This window comes from Aedes aegypti, chromosome 3, assembly GCF_002204515.2.
Source record: "Aedes aegypti strain LVP_AGWG chromosome 3, AaegL5.0 Primary Assembly, whole genome shotgun sequence".
NCBI lineage: Eukaryota > Metazoa > Arthropoda > Insecta > Diptera > Culicidae > Aedes > Aedes aegypti.
Genome location: NC_035109.1, coordinates 89,550,809 through 89,567,092, shown reverse-complemented (window position 1 = coordinate 89,567,092; position 16,284 = coordinate 89,550,809). Strand labels below are relative to the sequence as shown.

Sequence of the window (16,284 nt, the reverse complement as noted above, 5' to 3'; positions counted from 1 at the left end):
ATTCCATGTACACAATACGATGTAATTGATGCGATGTAATATGAAAACTATGTAATCAGAACGATTTTAGCAACAAAACGTTTGCAAATTCCGTCCAATGGTTGATCAAATTGCCTTTTTATCCTTTTTTGCAGCTGAATCTCGTTTATGATATAAACCGCGTTTTACTCGGGAACAAGAGTTACATATTAGTGTTTTTTTTTTGCATATTAAAAATGGATAAAAAGCAATTTGATCAGCCATTGAAAAGAATTTGACGATAAAAATAAAGAATGGTTAAACAGACAGTATTAAATTTTATTTATTTTTTTATTACATATTATTATTTTTAACAGTAATAGGCCTTCGCAATGAAACCCAGAGTGATGAATACCAGAAGACGCTCGATCTTGTGTGCTGACTTCCTGATTAGACTGTGAACCATTGTGGAAAGTTCGTACTCTGTTGAGCCTATACAAAAAAAAAATAAAATGTGAGTAAAATGTACTGTTTGGTATTTTTTAAGTGTAAAATGTGATATTTAAAAATAAATATTATACATTGTTCATCACCCTACAAACATAATGATCAAAATTTTCGATTTCTTGGGAGCCCGACGCATATCCATAATGTAATTAAGATGAAACAGTTTGAGATTCTAGTTCAATCTTATACCAAAACTTCAAAGGCACAAATCTGACGAATAAAGCATCAAACAACAGTGTACTAGCAAAGAGCTTAAAATGAGAAGATCTAGTCCATTAGCTGACGATTTCATCAGCTGAGTGCTTCTGAAAACGTGAATAGGGCTACATGTCGGCCATTGTAACGGCCATGTTTGGATTCAGAGATGTTTAATCTTAAACATTTCAGCCTACAGATTATTTATCATTTCGATTATTTGTTGTTCAAAACTAGAATAGGATGAGAGACTGAGAAAACGAATCATATTGGTATCACTTTTTTGAGTAATGAACATTTATTTTTCTGGTATACAGGTCGGATTAGATTATCCGGAGACTCGATTATTCGGAATTTTAGACTCGATTATTCGGAGTATGATTTTTGATATTCTTGTTTTTTGGTTTTTATGCATAAAATTAAAATAATTTAGTATTGCAATATACAATATGAATGGTTTAGCAGTTTTGGACTTAGGTAGGAAAAGGAGGGTTTTTGAAAATGGTTTGTTTGTGTATGCTGGTCAAAAAATTGTTTTCTTCTCAAGACCCCTTATGTTCCTAGAATTAATTTCTGGCTACGCCACTACACCATATAAATGAAACAACGAAAAAAGATAATATTTAAGTTCTTTTCTAGCAGCTGGCGCATGACGGCTCACCATAGTAGCATGTCCGAAAGAACTTGAAACTATGGAGAACCAGAGCTACAGGTCCAAAGCCCTGATAAAGGTGGATGGTTGTGATGGCTATGACCGTGGTCATCATGTAAAGAACAAGCGGACGATGCTGTATCGTGTCAGCATCGAGGAGGCAGCCCCTCTAGCACGATGTAGGTAGCGCAACCCTGGTTAGGTGGCCTATCGAAGACTCTTCACCAACCAAGAAAGGCAAAAGTAGAGCAAACGGATTGATTTTACGGCAACAGACCCGGCAACGAATAAAGGACAACGATTGGAAAGTTGGATCTTGGAACGTGAGAACTTTGAATGAACCCGCGCGTGTTGGGCTCCTGGCTCGTGAACTGCGGAATGTCGGCGTGAACGTGGCAGCTATCCAGGAAATACGCTGGCCGAGAACCGGAGAACGCGAATTCCGAGCGGTGGACCCCATCGCCAACACTTCACTCAAGTACCACATCTACTACAGCGGTGGCGACAGAGCAGAACGTGGAGTTGGCTTCATAGTGATTGGGAAGCAGATGAAGCGAATTATTCGGTGGAAACCGGTAAGCGACCGAATCTGTGTGTTGAGAATGAGGGGCAAGTTCTTCAACTACAGCCTGATCAGCATATATGCGCCAACGAACGATAAGCCCGATGACATGAAGGATGAGTTCTATGAGAGCCTGGATAAGGCCTACGGAGAGTGCCCAAAACAAGACGTCAAGATAGTCATTGGCGACGCAAATGCGCAGATCGGGAAAGAAGATTTCTTCCGACCCGTTATTGGAACGGAAAGCCTTCATTCCGTTACCAATGATAATGGCCTGCGGCTAGTAACCTTCGCTGCTGCTAGAGGGATGGCAATCAGCAGTACCTACTTCGCACGAAAGAATATCCGCAAACACACCTGGCGACACCCGAGTGGCGATGCCTGCTCCCAAATAGACCACGTGCTGGTTGATGGGCGACATTTCTCAGATGTCATTGATGTCAGGACCTTCCGAGGCCCTAATATCGACTCGGATCATTATCTCGTTGTAGCTAAAATTCGGGCGCGGTTATCCAGCGTCACGAGTTACGCAACACACAGAACGCTGCGCTTCAATATACAACGCTTGTCGACTGATGGGGTAGCTGCGCAGTACCGTCAGCAACTAGACGAGAAGTTGGGAAGAGTCAACGTTGCTGGAGACGTCGACAGCCTGTGGGACCCTATCCACGAAGCTGTGACAACAACGGCGCGGGAAGTGATCGGCACTGGTCAACGACGAAGACGGAACGACTGGTTCGATGAAGAGTGCCAGAGGGTGACAGACATGAAGAATGTTGCCAGAAGCCGTATGCTTGTGGCCGGTACCCGACAGAACAGAGAGCGGTACAGGGCAGCGAGAGCCGAAGAAAAGCGAATCCACCGCAGAAAGAAAAGGCAGCACGAAGAAAGTGTGGTAGCTGATGCACAAGAAAGCATGAACCGAAATGATATGCGGAGATTTTATGCAACGGTCAATGGTGCGCGGCACAATACCGTACCAGTGCCCGCCATGTGCAATGACCGAGAAGGGAATTTGCTGACCGATAAAACGGCGGTGGCTGCCAGGTGGAAGGAGCACTTCCAGCAATTGTTGAACGGTGAGAATGGAAATGTAGCGAGGAACAGGATGAACATAGATGATGACGATCAAGCTGTAGACCCACCGACCATAGGAGAGGTTAAAAAGGCTATCAGCGAGCTGAAGAACTGTAAGGCTGCTGGGAAGGACGAGATCCCGGTCGAGCTTCTCAAGCACGGAAGCGAGCAGCTTTACCAGTCGATCCACCGAGTACTTCTGAAGGTATGGGAGGACGAAGAATTGCCCACCGGCTGGTTGGATGGCCTCATCCGCCCTATCTACAAGAAAGGGCACAGACTGGAGTGTGCCAATTACAGAGGAATTACCCTGCTGAATTCGGCGTACAAAATTCTGTCGCGCATCCTGTTTAACAGACTGAGACCGCTCGAGGAGTCCTTCGTCGGCGAATACCAAGCTGGTTTTCGTGAGGGCCGTTCGACAACGGACCAGATGTTTAGCTTGCGAATGATCCTAGACAAATTCCGGGAGTATAACTTGCAGACTCACCATCTGTTTATTGATTTCAAGGCGGCGTACGACTCAGTGAAAAGAAATGAGCTTTGGTAGATAATGTCTGAAAATGGTTTTCCGGCGAAACTAATTAGGCTGATACGTGCTACGCTGGATGGTTCGAAATCAAGTGTTCGGATCGCAGACGAGGTGTCAACCTCGTTCGTGACGTTAGACGGATTGAAGCAGGGAGACGCACATTCGAATTTACTGTTCAACATTGCACTTGAGGGTGCTATTAGGAGATCTGGCGTGCAAAGAAATGGCACTATTATCACAAGGTCGCACATGCTCCTTGGCTTTGCGGACGATATGGACCTGATTGGAATCGATCGCAGGTCAGTGGAAGAGCCCTTCGTGCCTCTGAAGAGGGAGACAGCGAGGATAGGCCTGACCATCAATTCTACCAAGACGAAGTACATGGTTGCAGGTAGAGATAGAGTCAGGCATGGTGGTGTAAGTACTGAGGTAGTGTTTGATGGGGATGTGTTTGAAGTTGTTGAAGAATTTGTTTACCTTGGAACACTTGTGACATGTGACAACGACGTTTCCCGCGAAGTGAAAAGACGTGTTGCGGCTGCGAATAGGGCCTTTTACGGACTACGTAACCAGCTTAGGTCCCGCAGCTTGCAAACCGAAACAAAATTCGCCCTGTATAAAACATTGATTCTTCCGGTGGCTCTCTACGGGCACGAAGCGTGGACGTTGAAAGAGTCAGACCGGAAAGCTCTCGGTGTTTTCGAGCGTAAAGTGCTGCGGACAATACTCGGTGGGAAACTCGAAAATGGTGTGTGGCGCAGACGCATGAATCACGAGTTGTATCAAGTGTACAAAGATGCGAATATTATCAATCGTGTAAAATACGGCAGACTTCAGTGGGCTGGTCACTTAGTGCGAATGTCGGAAGAAAGAATTGCGAAAATATTATTCAGCAGGGAACCAGGTAGAGGCCGGCGGCTTCGGGGAAGACCACGAATACGCTGGCTGTACGCAGTGGAAGAGGACCTGGCGACCCTAAACGTTCGGGGCAACTGGAGAAGTTTCGCCCAAGACCGAAGAAGATGGAGCTCTACAATACGCCCGGCAATGGCGTGATGCTACGCTGTAGCCATCAAGGTATCAAGGTAAGGTATCTAGCAGCTGGAACAAAAACAAAACCAAACGCTCCCGAGCGTCAGAGCGCTGGTTTACTCGCATCCGTCGTGCTCCCGAGTAACCGAAGCTAAAAGTGATTCGCGAGCGTGTTCAGAGCAGTTCAGAGTCATATTGTGCTTTTAGGATAAAAACTGCTTCCTTTCCGAGATTTATGATTTCCAAGGGTTTTTGACTACAAACTAGTAGTTTACTGTCGATTTGATGGGTTTCCAATTAATTTGTCTGTCAAAACCATAATAAATCACACTTTGCTCTGTTACTCGCGAGTAGACGTTCCCGAGCTTGTTGCTACTTCTTTTGACATGTTCTCCCGAGCAGACGGGTGCGGACTTACTCACATCTAACCAGTTCGCGAGTCAGTGATGTTTGTTATGCGTTGGTATAAACTCGTGGGCTGCATCGTGATGCGAACTTTTCCACCACTGGCCTTAAAACAGTAACTTTTTAGTGACCGGCTTCAAGAAAGTGACCAAGGGTTTAACAAGTTACTCGCTATCAACCCTACAGTAATTTCAGAAATAATATATTTTATTTCCAGATTATTCAAGTGTTTTTACCCTAGCTTTTTCAAAACAAAACAGCTTTGATAAACACCAAGAATAGTCAAATATTTACAAAAATCATCAGCTCTATAAATTTTGTGCGGCCTACGGAGGTTTCGAAGATTTTTTTCATATTTGGCTCGTTGAGTATTCTACAACGTGAAGTTGAGATACCGTGGTTGGTTTAAATTTAGTTTAGTTAACATTTGAGCTTGTTTTTTTATATTGAAAACATTTTTGCTTTTATGAATTATTAATAGTTTTTATTTCAAATATTTTAAAAAAAAATTCGGGATATTTTGCAGTAAGATTGTAAGCCCTGTCGATTTTAGTTTCACAGCCAAAACATTCCACAAAGAAATTTAACTTGAAAAGACCAAACTGAGGTTACTTCTAAAAACCACAAATTTATGAGAATCTTGCTAGGTTTATAACAACACATTTTTGTGCAATAACCTCCTTCAATTTTCGTTAAACAAAAGTCATTGCATCAAGGTCCAACTTTCAAACATGATTTTACTTAATTACATTAGAATATTTACACAGGACCTTAAAATTAATTCTACCAACTCCTAGGAGTGATACCTATACGTGTGATTATAAAAAAGACAAGGTTTGCACAAAATCTTGGACAGGATTCTCAAAGAATTCTGGACACGAGTTTCAGAGATAACATGAGCAGGATTCTCATAAAATCTTCAACAAGATTCCATAGACTTCTGGTCAGGATTTTTAACGTATTCAATTCCAATTTTCGAAAATAATGGAAAAGATTAAAATGCAGCCTTAGGTAGGGATTAAAATGATTCTCAAATTAATTTATAATAGAACCCCAGACAAAAAGACGTAACACTTAGAACAAATTTCATTAAAATCCATCGTTTACACCATCATCATCTGGTGAGCATGTTGCACGAAATACTGTTGGATGGAAGTTGCGTCAGTGTGACGTCTGCTTGTCTGTGTTGAACTATGAGTTGAACTATTGGAAAGTATTTAAAATGATTTTAATTCAGAATTGCGAAATGAAAATTGGAAGAAATTTTGAAGGAAGAGGGCAGAGTTTCAAAATAGCTTGAAAAAGATTATTGCACGAATTCGTAAGGGAATCTCACAATCTACAGTAGGATGTTTGGATGTTTAGCAGCAATCACCTATTGTTCGATGTGTTCAAAAGAAATTGGCTTACTGACTTTTGTCAAATTTCATGCGAATATTTATACATTGTAAAAAATGGCCCCCCACAAAAAATTGTTTCAGCGAATTGACCCGCGGTTTAAAAAGGTTGGGTAAGTCTGTTTTATAGTCTAAGCAGGGTATCAACCAAATTTTGATGAATAAATTCCCTGATTTTTCCTGACCTTCCAGTCGATTTTAGAAAAAAAAAATCTAGACCATTGAATTTGATGGGTTGTATAATGACATAATTAAGACGAAGATAAATCAAAGCAATACTTCAAAACATCAAGAGCACTAATCAAAAGAACCAACAAGTGGTTCAAGCTGGAAACTTGATCGATTGATCATCATCAGGAAGAGACTAATCAATCAAGTTTTCCTATTAAATGGCTGCCTGATTCTATAGATTTATTCCCTTAAAAATTTGCAGCGTGGCTTCGATCTTAAAAACCAATCGCAGGGTGTCTATTCAAAATAAGTTTTCAAATTCCCGTAGAACACCATTGCATTGGTTAGTATGTAGATTGTCCAATAATGGAAAATAAAAACAAGTATCTGAAGAAGCAAAAAGTTACGAAGAGATATAATCAGTTTATTGAAAATCTGATAGATCAACTAAATTTTTTATCAAACTTTACACTGAAAGTTTGCTGAAGTTACCTTTGGACCAGGTCTTCGATTTTTAGGAAATATCAATTCAACTTTCTTATCGAAAAATCACATGTATATTTTGAAACCTTTAAAGCAAATATTTGGCACAGAAAAAATAACCTTTCATTTCAATACGTACAGTACATTCATTCGAAAGAGTGAAGGATGCCGTGCATGAATTAGAAATCATAAAAGTTTCTGGGATATTTTGAAATAATATGAAAACCATCTGGTCAATTTGTTCTACAAAACAGCAAAGTTTGACATGACCTGTGGCTGGTTCCTGAGTCCTGGTCAAACTCAAAAACAATATCTCGCCAAACATATTTGATGGCTTGTGTCGTTGAGAACTAAACAAAAATCTGCCCAATACTAGCTAAGTGTCCTCGCCATTTATTAATCCATTAATGATCTCGCCATTAATGAATTGCGGATCTCACTAGAAATTCGCATAAGAATTCGGAAAGCCATACAAAATCACGTCAAGTCATTAAGACTATGGACTAGTTAAGCTAGTAATCCAAACAAGGCTTCACACCAACAAAAAAAACCTATTAGCCGCTGTAGGAATCCACCAATCAGGCTCCTTAATGAAACTATCCAGGATTTTAGTAGGAAACCACTCTTCTAAGAAATTTATTAAAAAAAAAATCAACTGCTAAGATTCATAGCATATGAGTTGCATGAAAATAAGATCTTTTGAAGAATTCACTAAAAATCTCTTATGGAATCCGCCAATTACTTTTTCAGTTATGTTCCAAAGAATTTTCAAGTATCTGGTCAATAATTATTATCGCCTCGATTCCCGTTAGGATTCTTGCAAAGATATTGTCAAGAATTTGTCACGAACCTTAATGGAAATCTTTCAAGCATCCTTGCCAGGAATCCATAAGTACTTTACTGGAAATTTTCCAAGGATCCAATCATATTACATAAAATTTCAGTTGAATCTGCTCAATATTTTCAGGCAGAAATTCACGAAAGATCTCACAAAAATCGGTTTCAAATGTGAGCAAAATCTGCCTCAGGTATTTCCTAAAATCCAATGTTTATTTTACAGTATTTCGAAAAAAGAACCAACTCTGTCAACTATTACAAAATCATATTGTCAGTCATGATGCAAATTGTAAAGCATTCGTGCTCCCCTGAAAAAAAATCTGTTAAGGAAAATTATAGAAGTTATGTAAAATACGATTTTGATTTGTTTTGCCATCGCCGTGAAGCTAGTACTATTATAGGAACATAAATTAGAAATTGCCCAACTAACAATTCAGAGCCACAAACAAGCATGCATGTTTAATTATTGTTCAATAATGGTAATGGCAGCTGAATAAAAAATTTGCTCTATAAAGAGCTGAGAAGGTGCTTTATTAACACAAACTTAGATCAATGTTCAACGTTATGCATTAGAATGAACAAAAGTTGAATCGCCACTTATTAAACGTTTCCAAAGATTCTCATTCGACTAGTCAAGATTGTTCTACAAATGAGCTGAACAAGACATGTTTCCCCCAATTAAAAAGCCAATATTCCACTAAACAAATGTATATGTATAAAAGTATATTCAGAAGACGAACTAACGTTTTACTTGCGTCGCACTTCAGCTATTCCCACATGTTTAACATAAGCATGAAAAAGAGCTGAATAAGTATTTTATAAAATCCTAATTCAGCTTCAGTATATTATAAGAACAGTTGATCCAATAGAGGCCAAAATGACGATTAACAAACACATTGTTCAGCAACAAATAAGCCTTGTAAAAGCGATCATACTATAGCTAAATTTCATAAAATGGACAAAATATCTGAAATTCGTGTTGAGTTCCGAATTTCAAAGCTCATATATTATGCTTTCTTGAAACTTTTGAAATAGCTGTTCAGATAATAAACATGGTCAGTCTCCAGAAATGCAGAATTATTGTCAAAAACAAAAATTTAAGCTAAGTATTCCGAGTAGGAGCAAAGTACTGACAAACAAAGCGTGATATTGACTTGATTGACATAAGAGATAAAATATCTGAAGCCAATATCAAAATTTTGTTCCTGGAACTTCTAAACCTATGAAAAATTTGATGTACGCAGATCTAATGAATAGCTCGCAGCTATTGGTAAAATCTTGCAGAATCTAAATATGACATGCCAATTTTGTTCTAGTAGTTTATTTTAGATATCATTTCCAGATATTTTATATCATATATCTATCAAATTAATATCACTTTTAGCTATCCATATTATATTTTCTATTGCTAAGCTTTTTTCGCCTGCTCGGGATGTTTTTCCGTACAAGAAAAATGGAAATTTCTTTGACAGAATTGATTAAATAAATTTCTATAGCCAGCTACATTTGAAATGACATTTCTTCACAACTGAATAAATACTGCGTTCTAAGAAAAATTATTTACTTGGCCATTTCTGAAAATAAAATCGCATCAAGATATTCGAATATTTTTCTATTCAGGTGGGTTCTGAGGACTAACCCTTCAAATGATTCAAATATATTCATACAGGGAACTTTTACTTCAATGCATATGTAATAGGTTTATGAAAAATACAAATAAAAAAATAATCAAACTATAATTTATAAAATTATTTAAGTTAATTAATCAGTTTTGAACAAACTAAAACTTATTATGAAATTAGATTAATCATTTCAGACTGTTTTTACTTTGTGTAAATTAACATTATTTTGACCAACATCGACATGAATTTTCTCACTGTGCGCTAAAAATAGCCGACTGAACTCAGCTTGGATCAGCACTAAACAGCAGCTGAATAATATGCTTGTTCAGTTGTAGATTAGCGTACCATGTGTTGATTAGACGTTGTCGAATAGAAGCTCGAACATGGTCAATATTCAGCTATGAGAAGTTTATATTTTGCACTGGACGGTACAATCATCAATTTTAGGATGGCGCATATGGCAAGGCATACCGCTGACGATTGGAAGGTCTCGAGTTCGAATCCAGTATACAGGCGATTTTAAATAAGATTGTTATACTATCATAATAATAGTGCACACTACATTTATAAAGTGCCTAGAAAAATAGTTTTTTGTTTTTATTAGTCTTTAATTATTTTTAGACCAGCCGTATAAAAGCTGAACTAAATGCTTGTAAAACGTTTTTAAAGCTGAAAAATAAAGTTGGTATTCAACGACATGCTTTAAAGTTTCTCCAAATTTGTGTGAACAATGCTTTTACAAAGGTTGGCCATGGAAATTATTAAAATGTTTTTAAACATGATGCTGGATAAAACTGCCATAATGGTGTTTGTTAAATGAGTGAATGTTAGTTGGGTGTGCTTTTAGGGAAGGTACACAAATAATGTCACGCTAAATTTCAACTTTTTTGACCCGTTTGTCACGTTTTTTGTTAGAGTCCTCCTAAATTTTTGTAAGGCTTGTCACGATTGGCTTGACCCGCTCCCCCTCGAAGCGTGACGTCATTTGTGCATGACCCCTTATAGGCACATATGTTCCTATAGTGGCACAAGCGATAATATATACAAAAATATGAGTACCTATCACCTTAACGACAACTTTTTAACGATTCTCAAACATCTCTACTTGTTTAAAAAGACTTGCATATTTAAAGGATGTATTATTCTACGCAAATATTACTCTCCGTTAAAGCTTTCTTTACTCCGAATAGGGTCGATGTACCAATAGCCGCATAGCTAAGAACAAAAATTCGTAAAAAATCGAAAAATAACGTTATCGTAATTATTTTTTCATCATCTGAAAGCTTTTTATATTGGTTTTGTGGGAAAAATATGAAAACTACGAAAACTCAAATGTTTGCATTTATTATCGCGTGTGCCACTATAGGAATACATGTGCCTATAGTAGCACTATTTCTAATTTCTGTTCCTATAGTAGCACTAGCATCCCGGCGTTGGCAAAATACTTATCAAAACCGTATGTTTACAAAACTTTTATATTTTTCCTACAAAGTGTGGATCAAAAGCTTTCGTTTGATGTAAAAAAAGTTTTTAATTCATCAATTATTTTGTAAAATAAAAAATAATTTCTCTCAGTAGTGCTACTATAGGATCAATAGGTTTACTATAGGCTCAAGGGAGCTCAAATTTTAAGCAAAACTTATTGTTTAGATCATTTTTTGAACAAAATCAAGCTGTGTATCAATGGTACTTAGATAAATAGCTCCTGACCTTCATGTCAAAAAATGTTTTGAAAAGGTTTATAGCAAAACGGCCGTAAAAAGCCACTAGTGCGACTATAGGGGACTGTCCACTAAGGGAACACCGACCCTACACCATCTTGATTGGACCATGATTTCTCAATTTTTCGACTTTGCTATTGTGTGCTGTCCAGTACCGGGGGATCTCCCCCTACTGAAAAGTTTTTTGTTATACCGGACTAATTACCTAAGATCTAATTACTAATTGTACATAACAGGGGTTCAAGTCAGTCCAGATCCAGGATCATGAAGGAGACGTAATAGTCTATGCCAGTGTTGATAGACTCACACTCAAATCTCAATAAATACGCTCTCCCGTGAGAGCAAACTCATTAAAGATCTGCTTCGCAATTCTCACGCTTACTCAATCAACTCAAACCGTAAAAAATGATTCAGTCGCAAAACCCGGCAAAAACTCGTGAAACCCGAATGTTGTTGTTTACGTTAGAAAGGATTACTATAATTTTACCAGACTAACAAGAAATTATTGCCGTGTGTGAGTAAACTGTGGAAATACGAGACAATGAGTTAAAAAGGTGAGCCAACTCATCCATGATTTTTTGACTGCTGAGTTGCGTGATTGACAGCTCACGCATGAAAAATCTCAAGCGTGAGTTGTGAGAAATTGAGTTTTTCACAACACTGGTCTATGCAGAATGCAGATTACATGAACACCATCGGAAAGCATAGAGAGGGTTGTGATAGGGTAGGGGGAGATCCCCCAGTACCGGACACTTAAGCCACTTAATTCATAATTCGAAAAATATTGATTTTATGGGCTCGTGTTACCCATTTAAGATAAATATTATCATTTTTATAGTGTACAAAAATAAATTTGAAAATATAAATATGAATTTTGACATTGCATTTTGATGTTGTATTTTAGTACCACATTGATCGATCTTGAAAGGCACCCAATACCGGACACGATCTGGGAATGCCTCGAATTCTGCAAATTTAAACATCATAGAATGTGTACACTACAGGAATAGTTTATAATTCCAATTCAATGCATTTGCAACATTTACAAGGGTAATCTGAGTTTTTCTTAGTTTGCAAGATGCCTATCAAAAACCTCTATCATATATGATGAAAAAAAGCACATTTTACGATGTTGTTCTGAATTTTCATTCTTCTTAATTTTATTGCATGTTTGATACCACGATCGACGGAACCCATGAAAAATGAAAGAATTTTGAGACACTGATGCAAAAATTACAAAGATATCATATAACAAATCAAGCTGTCCGAAACTAAGGGACAGGAGGTGCTTAACCAAAATTGTAATTTGTCCATATTTAGTTCAATTATGGTACAAAATACATTCATGCTATCAAATTAGGATTATGTTCGATCATGCCTGTGGGATCCAAAGTTTTTTTTTTTTTTTTTTTTTTTTTTTGTCGGTAGCGATAGGGGTAGTACTGGCACTCTTAATCTGCCCTAAGCTCCTTCCCAGCATTTGCTTTTATAAGCCTCTATTGCGTTCATCACACAGACGTTCCTAAGCAATGTTGCTCAAATGGTCACTGTGTACCCTAGCAGCAATCAGCCCTTACCGTAGTTTTGCAGTCTAGTACTTTAGACTACTATCAAACTATGATAAGGCCTGAAATGCTACTAGAGTGGTTAAAGTGAAGAACGAAATAGTTTTATTAAAAGGTCCTCATTCCCCATTTCATTTCATCACTCACTATCGTCACTTTTATTTTCGACACTATCACGTTTATCACCAATTATCACTCATCAACTTTCGTAATACACTTCAGATATACTTTCCATTATATCACTTTTCACATCACACCATTTTCATATAAATTCATTGTTATTAGCATTTACCATCTATTAGCATTACTAACTAATTAAAAGATATTCAATTATTTTTGTTGCTGTAGAGTCATTACTATTCAAACTACAATTTAGTACTATCAACAAAGTTACAGTAGAACAAAATCACTTCGATCCGTTTTTCGGCACTCGCTGTAATTATTAACACTGTTATCATGCATGTTCGAAGAACTAGGCAATAATGTTTATATTCAGAGAAATGATTGCAAAAGGCATTATGGCCTTTATTAAATTAGTAGAATTCACATCATTATACATCATCATTATTATATTTCTAACAAAACTATCAGAATCACTTCCAATTTCAATTTCAAATTTTTATCACCATAGATTTTATTATAAACACACTATTAGCACCAACACAATCACTAAATTTAATAACAACAAGTGTTACGCGCAGTTCCAACAAACACCCATTCTTATGTTGCATTATAAAACGATTGATCACACGTTAGCTTCGAAACTTAACAACCATTACTGATTAGTACAAAGGATGCTACAGCTCGTGGTAAACGAACTGAACCATCAACAACCAGCACTGGTTTATAAGTAACTAATGAGCCCTGGCGGTCCCTCCGTTCGAAGAGGACCTGATAAATCATGAACCGTTAGAGGTGTGCCAAAGTATTGGGAAGGTGATATGTTTCACAGACGGGTATTATTATGGTGCACCTTCTACTTTGGCACCGTCAAACCCTGTGATCGTGGCCAGGGTTGTTCGATCATGCTTGTGGGATCCAAAGTATTTTTTTATGTTCAAAATAATTATTAAACAGGCTCAAAATTAAAAAGATACGTCATTTTTTTAAAGATTTTCAAATTTTTCTACTTTTTTAAAAAGGCATGCATATTTCAAGGATGTGTTATTCTACGCAAACATTAGTCTACATAATAGCTTTCTTTTCTACTAATACACCATCTTGATTGGACCATGATTTCTCAATGTTTCGACTTTGTCCGGTATTGGGTGCTGTCCGGCACTGGGGGATCTCCCCTTATAGGGAATTGGTGTAGACTTGGCACAGTAATGCAATTAACGCTGCAAAATGTAAATGTGTTGATAGAAAACCAAATCACATTTTGTTAAATAAATTAAATATTTCAAATAGTTCAAAATTCAAAACAATAAAATAAAAAGGGTTTTACTTCTTTTTAAATTTAGCAGAAAAATAGTAAGATCAAATAAACTATGTGTTAAATTGTTGTATCGTCGAAATCTTTATTAGGAAAAAGTGTAGACACGGACACCATCTAGCTGCACAGACACTGCACAGCTGACAACGGACATACATGCTCCAGACACAGCCGACAAACATTCCTTATGAAAAGTTTCAATGGCCACACCCCATGACACGATGCAAATTACTGCCGAACGACACTAAACTGCTCGGCCACGAAACCTACAAAATTGTGTGAATTGCTAGATATTAAACAAAAATTCTCAATCATTCTCCGAGACCCTAATCAACTCAAAAACCACTAAAAACAATTTTCAAAATTCTCAATCAAAAAGTAGTTAATTTCGCCCATTGACGTACAGTTACCTTTTTTACCGTAGTTGTTCCGAAGCTCCATTTAGGTTCATCATTAGAAGCTCACATCATTGCAGCGCGCCAGTTGCTGAAGATCGATTGGAATGGCAGATAAACGGGACGCCGGATCCCGTTTACGAGCGTCTCCACTTATTCCCAAGTCTATCCATGGGCAGATTATTGAAATGAGCCACCAGACTTCCTTTGGTATGGCCGGTTTCATGGCTTTTGCTGGACAACAAACGTCGACAAAAGTTGAATTCTCCCGACTGGTTTACCGGTTGAGACAGTTATGCCGGAAGGATCACAAGGGAGCACATTTTCTCCAGAGACGTCTTAATTTCCTGCTTCGTTGATTGCCTTCCTGGCCGATGTTTCTAAATTCACTATTTTCAGGAGTTTTTTGCGTCGGAAACTCCGGAAATCCACAAAATAAAACGCGATCGCGCACTAATGGCGGCCAACAACCGCCGACCAAAACAAAGTCTGAGCAGTGTTGCGAGATGTATTATAGCATAGATGCCGAATGTGAAATGACATCGAATTAGTGTAATATCACTAACGTAAGTTGGAACGAGTTGGTTGCAGCTGTTTCTGTGTAATATTCAACATTTTCAGATGTGAATATTACACAACAGCAACGTGTTGAGAATTGGTAATGATGTTTCCGTGTAATTTTGGGGCGATGTAATATAGCATTGAAAATATGTTATTATACACCTGAAATTGTTGATTACATCGGATTTTCAATACATCGGCATGAGTTACGTCGATGCATATTACATTATTTTTTGCTGTGTACTTTAATAAAACTCTAATAGATGACCTTATCATCGAACGGGAGCGAACGACATCAAAGACATTATTTTCCAAGTTTGTACAAAATGACAATCTTCGCATGCTTTCTACGTGGTTATTTATACGTAAACTCTCTACATTCTATTACACAACTATTCTTTGAAACTTTTGATAAATAACAATGATTTCTCCAAACCGATTTTTAAACAAATTTTAGATTTTTTAAAGTTTTCCTTCAAGGTACGACTCGATATCGACTCATGGAACCATACTGGAAACAAAATTTCATGGTTACTATGATGGTCCCTTCAAACAGCTTTCCAAAGGATTGCTGTTCCTTCTTCTTCTTTCTGGCATTACGTCCCAACTGGGACAAAGCCTGCTTCTCAGATTAGTGTTCTTATGAGCACTTCCACAGTTATTAACTGAGAGCTTTCTTTGCCGATTGACCATTTTTGCATGTGTATATCGTGTGGCAGGTACGATGATACTCTATGCCCTGGGAATCGAGAAAATTTCCTTTACGAAAAGTTCCTCGACCAGCGGGATTCGAACCCACGACCCTCAGCATGGTCATGCTGAATAGCTGCGCGTTTACCGCTACGGCTATCTAGGGGATTGCTGTTCCATGACTCGATATTTCCATGAGTCGATGGTCCCTTCAATATCGACTCATGGAGGTTTCACTATATTCTGTAAACATTCCTGTAGACATTTTTAAAAACATCCTGTAAGAATCTTCCAAAAAAGTCTTATTGAAACTCTGGAAGAATTCTGAGATAATTTGAAAAGGATGTTTATAAAATTTAGCATAAAATGTTTAGGGAAATTTTCGAAAAAAAATGTTGCAGGACATTTTTCGAGTAAATTGCTTGAAAAATCTCCAAGGAGTGTCTAACAAAATCGTTTCATAATTAAGTTTCTTGAAAATATAAAG

General features: G+C 37.7%; 1 long non-coding RNA gene across 1 annotated transcript; it reads right to left on the bottom strand.

Moving 5' to 3' along the window:
- Positions 1-270: 270 nt before the first annotated feature.
- Positions 271-15,404, bottom strand: LOC5571468. Its single transcript, XR_002502051.1, has 2 exons — positions 14,562-15,404; positions 271-450 (listed from the first exon to the last, which is right to left on the bottom strand). It is a non-coding gene; the product is annotated as an uncharacterized LOC5571468 (long non-coding RNA).
- Positions 15,405-16,284: the final 880 nt, after the last annotated feature.